Source organism: Schistocerca cancellata, chromosome 1, assembly GCF_023864275.1.
Source record: "Schistocerca cancellata isolate TAMUIC-IGC-003103 chromosome 1, iqSchCanc2.1, whole genome shotgun sequence".
Taxonomy (NCBI): Eukaryota; Metazoa; Arthropoda; class Insecta; order Orthoptera; family Acrididae; genus Schistocerca; species Schistocerca cancellata.
In genome coordinates, this window is record NC_064626.1 from 1,231,417,069 (window position 1) to 1,231,429,308 (window position 12,240).

A 12,240-nucleotide genomic window follows, 5' to 3' on the forward strand; every position below is an offset into this window, starting at 1 on the left:
ACCTGACCTGCACTTGTTGACGTGTCAGCATGAGCTTGGACAAAAGGAGCAGGGCATTATGTATGGAGCTCTATTATCAAAAGAACAGTAATGCTAGAGTAGCACTTCGAGAATATCGCGGGTTAAAGCTTTACGGAAGAGTCCACCTGCAATGCGGAGCATGATGAAGAAGTTCGATCATCTGGAGAGCTGGTCGTCGCTCCGGGAAGAAGTCGACACCGGCTGCACCAAAAATAGTTGATGAAACCGCTGTTGCTATGGCAGACGACGGCAATTCCCGATTCCCCGATTCTCTTACAGTGCGCGTGCTGTGTAGGACAGTTGGCCGTCCCGCGGTCCACTATACGGAAGGTGCTTCGAACCATTCTCAGATGGTATCCGTACAGCAGCTTGCACTACAGGAAGCACAACGACGTGTTGACTTGGCTCTACACTGATTGAAGTTGACGAGGGCTGGCCCTGGACAGTCACAAGGACAGAAGAGTCTCATTTTCTTCTGACGGGTGAGGTGAACAGAAAGAATTGTCGAGTGTGGAAATCTTCATCTCCAGTCACTGTGCATGAAGTTCCTCTGTATGGCGCACGTGTCACCATATGATGTGGCTTCACGGCTACATTCATTATTGGCCCATTGTCTTTTGAACAGGTTGGCACTCAAGGACCAAAGACAAGCAGTGTGACTGAGCAGTGTTCTACATCTACATCTACTTTTATACTCCGCAAGCCTCCCAACGGTGTGTGGCGGAGGGCACTTTACGTGCCACTGTCATTACCTCCCTTTCCTGTTCCAGTCGCGTATGGTTCGCGGGAAGGACGACTGCCGGAAGGCCTCCGTGCGCGCTCGAATCTCTCTAATTTTAAATTCGTGATCTCCTCGGGAGGTATAAGTAGGGGGAAGCAATATATTCGATACCTCATCCAGAAACGCACCCTCTCTATACCTGGCGAGCAATCTACACCGCGATGCAGAGCGCCTCTGTTGCAGAGTCTGCCACTTGAGTTTGTTAAACATCTCCGTAACGCTATCACGGTTACCAAATAACCCTGTGACGAAACGCGCAGTTCTTCTTTGGATCTTCTCTATCTCCTCCGTCAACCCAATCTGGTACGGATCCCACACTAATGCGCAATACGTAAGTATAGGTCGAACGTGTGTTTTGTAAGCCACCTCCTTTGTTGATGGACTACATTTTCTAAGGACTCTCCCAATGAATCTCAACCTGGTACCCGCCTTACCAACAATTAATTTTATATGATCATTCCACTTCAAATCGTTCCGTACGCGTACTCCTAGATATTTTACAGAAGTAACTGCTACCAGTGTTTGTTCTGCTATCATATAATCATACAATAAAGGATCCTTCTTTCTATGTATTCGCAATACATTACATTTGTCTATGTTAAGGGTCAGTTGCCACTCCCTGCACCAAGTGCCTATCCGCTGCAGATCTTCCTGCATTTCGCTACAATTTTCTAATGCTGCAACTTCTCTGTATATTACAACATCATCCGCGAAAAGCCGCATGGAACTTCCGACACTATCTACTAGGTCATTTATATATATTGTGAAAAGCAATGGTCCCATAACACTCCCCTGTGGCACGCCAGAGGTTACTTTAACGTCTGTAAACTTCTCTCCATTGATAACAACATGCTGTGTTCTGTTTGCTAAAAACTCTTCAATCCAGCCACACAGCTGGTCTGATATTCCGTAGGCTCTTACTTTGTTTATCAGGCGACAATGCGGAACTGTGTCGAACGCCTTCCGGAAGTCAAGGAAAATAGCATCTACATGGGAGCCTGTATCTAATATTTTTTGGGTCTCATGAACAAATAAAGCGAGTTGGGTCTCACACGATCGCTGTTTCCGGAATCCATGTTGATTCCTACATAGTAGATTCAGGGTTTCCAAAAACGACATGATACTCGAGCAAAGAACATGTTCTAAAATTCTACAACAGATCGACGTCAGAGATATAGGTCTATAGTTTTGCGCATCTGCTCGACGACCCCTCTTGAAGACAGGGACTACCTGTGCTCTTTTCCAATCGTTTGGAACCTTCCGTTCCTCTAGAGACTTGCGGTACACGGCTGTTAGAAGGAGGGCAAGTTCTTTCGCGTACTCTGTGTAGAATCGAATTGGTATCCCGTCAGGCCCAATGGACTTTCCTCTGTTGAGTGATTCCAGTTGCTTTTCTATTCCTTGGACACTTATTTCAATGTCAGCCATTTTTCGTTTGTGCGAGGATTTAGAGAAGGAACGGCAGTGCGGTCTTCCTCTGTGAAACAGCTTTGGAAAAAGGTGTTTAGTATTTCAGCTTTACGCGTGTCATCCTCTGTTTCAATGCCTTCATCATCCCGGAGTGTCTGGATACGCTGTTTCGATCCACTTACTGATTTAACGTAAGACCAGAACTTCCTAGCATTTTCTGTCAAGTCGGTACATAGAATTTTACTTTCGAATTCACTGAACGCTTCACGCATAGCCCTCCATAAGCTAACTTTGACATCGTTTAGCTTGTGTTTGTCTGAGAGGTTTTGGCTGCGTTTAAACTTTGAGTGAAGCTCTATTTGCTTTCGCAGTAGTTTCCAAACTTCGTTGTTGTACCACGGTGGGTTTTCCCGTCCCTCACAGTTTTACTCGGCACGTACCTGTCTAAAACGCATTTTACGATTGCCTTGAACTTTTTCCATAAACACTCAACATTGTCAGTGTCGGAACAGAAATTTTCGTTTTGATCTGTTAGGTAGTCTGAAATCTGCCTTCAGTTACTCTTGCTAAACAGATAAACCTTCCTCCCTTTTTTATATTCCTATTTACTTCCATATTCAGGGATGCTGCAACGGCCTTATGATCACTGATTCCCTGTTCTGCGCCTACAGAGTCGAAAAGTTCGGGTCTGTTTGTTATCAGTAGGTACATGATGTTATCTCCACGAGTCGGTTCTCTGTTTAATTGCTCGAGGTAATTTTCGGATAGTGCACTCAGTATAATGTCACTCGATGCTCTGTCCCTACCACCCGTCCTAAACATCTGAGTGACCCAGTCTATATCTGGTAAATTGAAATCTCCACCTAAGACTATAACATGCTGAGAAAATTTATGTGAACTGTATTCCAAATTTTCTCTCAGTTGTTCTGCCACTAATGCTGCTGAGTCGGGAGGTCGGTAAAAGGAGCCAATTATTAACCTAGCTCGGTTGTTGAGTGTAACCTCCACCCATAATAATTCACAGGAACTATCCACTTCTACTTCACTACAGGATAAACTACTACTAACAGCGACGAACACTCCACCACCGGTTGCATGCAGTCTATCCTTTCTAAACACCGTCTGTACCTTTGTAAAAATTTCGGCTGAATTTATCTCTGGCTTCAGCCAGCTTTCTGTACCTATAACGATTTCAGCTTCGGTGCTTTCTATCAGCGCTTGAAGTTACGGTACTTTACCAACGCAGCTTCGACATTTTACAATTACAATACCGATTGCTGCTTGGTCCCCTGACTTTGCTCCGCACCCGTTGAGGCTGTTGCCCTTTCTGTACTTGTCCAAGGCCATCTAACCTAAAAAACCGCCCAGCCCACGCCACACAACCCCTGCTACCCGTGTAGCCGCTTGTTGCGTGTAGTGGACTCCTGACCTATCCAGCGGAACCCGAAACCCCACCACCCTATGGCGCAAGTCGAGGAATCTGCAGCCCACACGGTCGCAGAACCGTCTCAGCCTCTGATTCAGACCCTCCACTCGGCTCTGTACCAAAGGTCCGCATTCAGTCCTGTCGACGATGCTGCAGATGGTGAGCTCTGCTTTCATCCCGCTAGCGAGACTGGCAGTCTTCACCAAATCAGATAGCCGCCGGAAGCCAGAGAGGATTTCCTCCGATCCATAGCGACACACATCATTGGTGCCGACATGAGCGACCACCTGCAGATGTGTGCATCCTGTACCCTTCATGGCATCCGGAAGGACTCTTTCCACATCTGGAATGACTCCCCCTGGTATGCACACGGAGTGCACATTGGTTTTATTCCCCTCTCTTGCTGCCATATCCCTAAGGGGCCCCATTACGCGCCTGACGTTGGAGCTCCCAACAACCAGTAAGCCTGTTACTACGATATGGTTCGCCAGCATGTCATACAGCAGAGACACGCAATGAACTCAAAGTTTTCATGCAATATGGAACCCCACTGCTCATCTCTCGTGAAGTTCAGCTGCTTCTCCGAAACACATTTGGGGACTATCGAATTATCATCAGATCGTCTCCAAACGCTTTGCTGGCACGATCAGTGGATCTCACTGCCTGGGATTTCTGGTTGTGGGGCTACCTGCAAGACACGGTTTACCAGAGGAACGTTCACATGTATGCTGATCTGAAGCGAAGCACACCAAGAAATGTTGCCAGCATACCTACGGACATGTTTCGTTCTGCTGTGCAGAATACATTGCTGCGCTTCTAAACTCTTCTGGACACTGATGAACGCCATATTGAGCCTCTTTTATAGCAGTAATGGTACGGATATGCAATGGTATGATGTACTGTAGCAGCACATTAATAGTGTTTCAATTCAACTGATACTGCCATTATTTCTCTTTCCCACGCCCTTGACATTAATGCTACAAAATTTGGTCCTCGTATGGTAATTTGTTTCCGTGTTATAACGTGCTAAAGTGGGAAAGTTGAATTAAAACCACTCGGTATTTAAATATTACAATTTCCCTTTACGTACTTTATTACCCTTTCAACATCCTCATCTTCATCTTCAGCTTGTGACATCGGCATGTATACCTGGACCATCGCTGTTGGTGTTGGTTTGCTGTCGATTCTGGTAACAACCCTATCACTGAAATGTTCACAGTAACACAGTCTCTGCCCTACCTTCCTATTCATAAAGAGTCCTACTCGCTTTGTACAATTTTCTGATGCTGTTGATATTACCCTACACTTATCTGACCATAAATTCATATCTTCTTTCCATTTCACTTCACTGACCACTGTTAGGTGTAGATTGAGCCTTTTCGGATTTTCTAGCTTCGTCATTGGTTATTCAGTGTTTTTCTGATGGTCACCTCCCCTCTGGCAGTCCCCTCCTGGAGATCCGAATCGGGGACTATTCCGGAATCTTTTGCCAATGGTTAAATCATCATGAAACATTTTCAATTATAGGGAATATGTCCTGTGCATAAATGCAATGTGTCTTTAATACAGTTGTATCCGTTGCCTTCTACATCCTTATGTCATAGATCGCTATTGATTCTTTCGCCATTAGGGGCAGTTTCCTACCCCAGGGACAAGAGAGACCCCTAATCCTCTGTGAAAATAACCCCTGAGAAATATTAACTTCGTTGACGGAGAAAAAGTAGATGCACCTGAAAGATGCATCTTAGAAGCTAGATTAAGAAAAGTCAAACCTACGTTTCTAGCATTTGTAGACTCAGAGAAAGCTTTTGACAATGTTGACTGGAATACTCTCTTTCAAATTCTTAAGGTGGCAGGGGTAAAATACAGGGAGCGAAAGGCTGTTTAAAATTTTTACAGAAACCAAATGGCAGTTATAAGAGTCGAGGGGCACGAAAGGCAAGCCTTCGTTGGGAAGGGAGTGAGACAGTGTTGTAGCCTTTCCCCAATGTTATTCAATCTGTATATTGAGCAAGCAGTAAAGGAAACAAAAGAAAAATTCGGAGTACGTTTTAAAACCCACGGAGTAGAAATAAAAAATTTGAGGTTCGTAGATGACATTGTAATTCTGTCAGAGACAGCAAAGGACTTGGAAGAACAGTTGAGCGGAATGGACAGTGTTTTGAAATGAGGATATAAGATGAACGTCAACAAAAGCAAGACGAGGGTAATGAAATGTAATCGAATTAAGTCGGGTGATGCTGAGGGAATTAAATTAGGAAATGAGACAGTTAAAGTAGTAAAGGAGTTTTGCTATTTGGGGATCAAAACAACTGATGATTGTCGATGTAGAGAGAATGTAAAATGTAGACTGGCAATGGCAAGGAAAGCGTTTCTGAACAAGAGAAATTTGTTAACATCGAGTATAGATTTAAGTGTCAGGAAGACGTTTCTGAAAGTATTTGTATGGAATGTAGCCAGTTATGGAAGTGAAATATGGACGATACATAGTTTGGACAGGACGAGAATAGAAGCTTTCGAAATGTGGTGCTACAGAAGAATGCTGAAGATTAGATGGGTCGATCACATAACTAATGAGGAGGTACCGAATAGAATTGGGGAGAAGAGGAGTTTGTGGCACAACTTGACTAGAAGAAGGGATCGGTTGGTAGGACATGATCTGAGGCTTCAAGGGATCACCAATTTAGTATTGGTGGGCAGCGTGGAGGGTAAAAATTGTAGAGGGAGACCAAGAGATGAATACTCTAAGCAGATTCAGAAGGATGAGGTTGCAGTAGGTACTGGGAGATGAAGCAGCTTGCACAGGATAATCATGGAGAGCTGCATCAAATCAGTCTCAGGACTGAAGACCACAACAACAACAACCTGAAAGTAAGCACGCTCTATTAAGTAAGGTAGTGAGAACGGTCCTTAGTTTCTTGCGATTGTGGAGGCTGAACAGTGTTTGTCACGTTCGACAATCTTGGATGTTACGAGCGGGAAGCGGACGACGCTACGCCGCAGCTGCCGTCGGCGCTGAGCGAAGATCGAACCAGTGCGTCACAGCAGCGGTGCATGAGTCTACGAACGGCCACACGAGTTCACTGACTGCAACGCCCAACACCCCCCTCCCTCAACCCCCCCCCCCCTGCCACAACCACACCACTGCCCACCGACGTTTCTGCTGCAGGCGATACCCGCAGCTGTCAACACTCAACGCTGACACAGCTGCTGCTGCTACTAGCATCACGTCACGAGGTGTCGCATCCCGCTTACTGACACACAGTTGCAACATCGCTCATCGGTTTCAGTTCTATAAGTTAGATCAAGAGTACATATTCTTAGAGTTTACCTCTAATCAGTTAGCAAAAAGGGATTTTCCAGAAGAGGCAGTGTGAAAATCGGGTTAGAGTTGAAGGAGTTTCCAGAAAGTCAAAGTGAGTTTGTTTATTCAGCAGTACTGAAAACTTTAATAGTGCAGGAGACTATTTGAAATGCAACATAGGGATGTGGGAGCTTCTATTCTCTTCTTGTCCAAACTATTTATCGTTCATGTTTCACTTCCATACATGGCTACACTCTTTCTTTCAGAAACGACTTCCTGACACTGAAATTTTTACTCGATGTTAACAAATTTCTCTTCTTCAGAAACGCTTTCCTTGCCATTGCCACTCTACATTTCACATACTCTCTACTTCGCCCATCATCAGTTATTTTGCTCCCCAAATAACAAAACTCCTTTAATACTTTAAATGTCTCATTTCCTAATCTAATTCCCACAGCATCACCCGACTTAATTCGACTACATTCCATTATCCTCGATTTGCTTTTGTTGATGATCATCTTATACACTCCTTTCAAGACACTGTCCATTCCGTACAATTGCTCTTCCAAGTCCTTTGCTGTCTCTGATAGAATTACAATGTCATCGGCGAACCTCAAATTTTTATTTCTCCTCCATGGATTTTAGTACCTACCCCAAATTTTTCTTTTGTTTCCTTTATGCTTGCTCAATACACAGATTGCATAACATCGGGGAGAGGCAACAACCCTGTCTCATTTCCTTCGCAACCACTGCTTCCCTTTCATGTCCCACGACAATTATAACTGCCATCTGGTTTCTGTACAAATTGTAAATAGCCTTTCGCTCTCTGTATTTTACACCTGCCACATAGAGAATTTGAAAGAGAGTATTCCAGTCAACATTGTCAGAAGCTTTTTTTAAGTCTACAAATGCAAGAAACGTAGGTTTGGCTTTCCTTAATCTTTCTTCTACGATAAGTCAGTCGTAAGGTCTTTATTGCCCCAGGTGTTCCAACATTTCTACGGAATCCAAAATGATCTTCCCCGAGGTAGGCTTCTGCCAGTTTTTCCATTCGTCTGTAAAGAGTTCGAGTTAGTATTTTGCAGCTGTGACTTATTAAACTGACAGTTTGGTAATTTTCACATTTGTCAACACTTTCTTTGTTTGGGATTGGAATTATTATATTCTTCTTGAAGTCCAGGGGTATTTCGCCTGTCTCATACATCTTGCTCACCAGATGGTAGAGTTTTGTCAGGACTTGCTCTCCCAAGGCTGTCAGTAGTTCCAATGAAATGTTGTCTACTCCCGGGTCATTGTTTCGACTTAGGTCTTTCAGTGCTCTGTCAAACTCTTCACTCAGTATCGTATCTCCCATTTCATCCTCATCTACATCCTCTTTCATTTACATAATATTGTCCTGAAGTACATCGCCCTTGTATAGACCCTCTATATACTTCTTCCACCTCTCTGCTTTCCCTTCTTTGATTAGAACTGGGTTTCCATTGGAGTTCTCGGTATTCATACAAGTGGTTATCTTTTCCCCAAAGGTCTCTTTAATTTTCCTGTAGGCAGTATATGTCTCACCTCTAGTGAGATAAGACTCTACATCCTTACATTTGTCCTCTAGCCATCCCTGCTTAGCCATCGTGCACTTCCTGTCTATCTCATGTTTGAGACGTTTGTATTCCTTTTCGCCTGCTTCATTTACTGCATTTTTATGTTTTCGCCTTTCATCAATTAAATTCAATATTTCTTGTGATACCGAAGGATTCCTACTAGCCCTCGTCTTTATACCTACTTGATCCTCTGCTGCCTTCACTACTTCATCCCTCAGAGCTACCCATTCTTTTTCTACTGTATTTCTTCCCCCCATTCCTGTCAATTGTTCCCTTATGCTCTCCCTGAAACTCTGTACAACCTCTGGTTTAGTCAGTTTATCCAGGTCTCATCTCCTTAAATTCCCACCTTTTTGCAGTTTCTTGAGTTTTAATTTACAGTTCATAACCAATAGATTGTGGTTAGAGTCCACATCTGCCCCGGGAAATGTCTTACAATTTAAAACCTGATTCCTAAATCTCTGTCTTACCATTATGTAATCTATCTGATTCCTTCTAGTATCTCCAGGATTCATCCATGTATACAACCTTCTTTCATGATTCTTGAACCAAGTGTTAGCTATGATTAAGTTGTGCTGTGTGCAAAACTCTACCAGGCGACTTCCTCTTTCATGATAGAGTCATGGAAATCGACCGATTCTGTTGTGTGTGTGGAGTGGCCGTGACAGATCGTTTCTGCAAAACAGAAGGATGTTACAAACAATAAAACAACGTTGATAGGTACTTATACATACAATGTTACTGCTTTGATATCAGTATCACAACGTTATATTATTTTATTGTCCTCTGTTCCCTCTGTACTTAGGACATATTACCTCTACAACATAACACATGGATACCACCGAATGATAACGCCATGCTTAAACTAATATGTTATCACTCACCATCTGGAATCAGAGCTTCTGAAGAAAAGGACCGCCTATTCCCCATCGAAAAGGGTCTCTATCTGTGCTCTAGAATCATCAAGGGTTTCCTGATAGACTCTCTAAATCTCTGGTCGGAAGGACGTTTACATTGAATTGAATGTCTCAGCCAACAAGTGCAGTGAAAACACGCTGACTAATTTCCACCCCTGTATATGCATTTCCAATGGCTCGTTCCCATTTCCTGCTACTACTACTTTCCTCCATGCTACTAGCACGTATTTCCTTGATGTCGCTTCCTGGCGTGACTAACGTTACGAAATGTTTCTACTTCAAGGTAAGCTCTCGTGAGAGGAATTCCCCTGAATATGACAAAGCTTGAATTAACTTAATATGGCTCATTCAGCCCATTAGCTATTTACACACATCAAAAAATGTTTTACGTCACACCGGTTCCAAGAACTCCTGAAGATGGACGTTAATTGTGGTTAATGTATCACAGACACAGTCCCTTTCACTGTTCAGAGATGTCACTAAAACCGCAAAAAGATGTAATCAACCACGCATCGGCAGCGCCTACTAGACGGAGGGTGTCCGACAGCCGATCAGTTCCAGTCATTCCTCCAGGAAGGAAGTACTCTGTTCGTGTTGTCTGCAGTTAAACCACGCCTAGACGGTCAAGACCGCGGCGCGATCGCGTCGGCATTGTTACTTTGTGCCAGGAAGGGCTCTCAATAAGGGAAGTGTCCAGGCGTCTCGGAGCGTTTCTTTAAAGTCAGTACCGCCATTAAACTGTTGTTTATTTGCAGTGTTACATTTACACTTACACGATCATGATTTAGGCTTCAAGGTGCCATTATCAAGTGTTTTAAGTGCTATACAGAGCCTAAGATGGCATACACTTAGGCACTGTATAACACTTAAAACACTTGATAATGGCACTTTGAAGCTTAAATCATGATCGTGTAAGTGTAAATGTAACACTGTAAATAAACAACAGTCTAATGGTGGTACTGACGTTGAAGAAATGTATTATGACTGTGGCCCAGCATTATGAAAAAATTATCAAAGCGCAGTTGTTCGGACCTGGAGGAGATACAGAGAGACATAACCATCGATGACATGACTCTCTCAGGCCGCCCAAGGGCTACAGCTGCACTGGATGACCGCTACTTACGGGTTATGGGTCGTAGGAACAATAACAGCAACGCCACCCTGTCAAATAATGCTTTTCGTGCAGCCGCCGGACGTCTACTCTAACTGTGCCCAATACGCTGTATGATGCGCAACTTCACTCCCGACGTCCAAGGCGAGGTCCATCTTTCCAACCACGACACCACGTAGCGCGGATGGGCCAACAACAAGCTGAATGGGCCGCTCAGGATTGGCATCACGTTCTCTTCAACGATGAGTGTCGCATATGCCTTCAACCAGACAATTGTCGGACACGCCTTTCGAGGCAACCCGGTCAGGCTGAACACCTTAGACACACAGGTTCCCTTCTGTTTTGAGGTGGCATCATGAAGGGCCGTCATACGCCGCTGGAGGTCGTGGACGGCACCGTAGCGGCTGTACGATACTTGAATGCTACCTTCCGACCGATAGTGCAGCCACATCGGCAGAATATTGGCGAGGCATAAGTCTTCATGGACGACAATTCGCGCCCCATCTTGTGAATGACTTCCTTCAGGATAACGACATCGATCGACTAGAGTGGCCAGCTGTTCTTCAGACGTGAACCCTACCGGACATGCCTGGGAGGGATTCAAAAGGGCTGTTTACGGACGGCTTGACCCACCAACCACTTTGAGGGATCCACGCCGAATCGCCGTTGAGGAGTAGGACGATCTGGACTAATAGGGCCTTGACGAACTTGTGGATAGTATGTCACGATGAATGCAGGCAGGCATCAGTGCAAGAGGACGTGCTACTGAGTACCAGAGGTACCGGTGTGTACATCAATCTGGACCACCACCATTGAAGATCTCGCTGTATGGGAGTATAACATGCTATGTGTGGTTTTCATGAGCAATAAAAATGGCGGAAATAATGTTTATGTTGATTTCTACTCTGATTTTCTGTACAGGTTCGGGACTCTGAGAACCGAAGTGAAAAGTTTGGAAATTTGTGGTAAGGTGTTATGGAACCTAACTGCTGAGTTCATCGGTCTCTAAGCTTGCGCACTACTTAATCTAACTTACGCTAATGACAGCACACACACACACACACACACACACACACACACACACACACACACACACACATGCCCGAGGGAGGACTCTAACCTGCGATGGAGGGAGGCCCGCGATACCGAGTTGATGCAAAACTTTTTTTTGTTGTGTTTATATGCCGAAGAAGTGGAGCGTGCATCTCCCGCTTACGTAAGCCATTTAATGGCCTCATCTTCCGTACTAACCACGGAATAATTAACTAGTAAATTTCACTATACTATTAACATCGCCTCTTCTTTTCCGTTCCTCGTGGTGAGCGATCGCTAATTTTCCGCACATTCTCCTTGTTAGTGACTATCTCCTATGGGGCAACTATATGCCATAGGGAATCATTAGATTCAGACTTAAACTTGACCTTGCCGGCTTAGCAGTCAATCCGTCTTCAGCCTACTAAAAACCTCCTGTACATGTTTACAATGTTCCTAGTTCTAATAACCATCAACTGTCACACCGTATAAGCACAGGTATACAGGTTCGAAGTTTAAGCCTGAAATTTTGTCCAAAAGCTGTGAGAACACCGCGGAGCCCACTGAGAGGCGTAAAGGAAATCTATTAACTGCACGTGTGTTTCAGTCGGTTGAAAAGGCTGTGATTGGTGTAGAAGCTTGT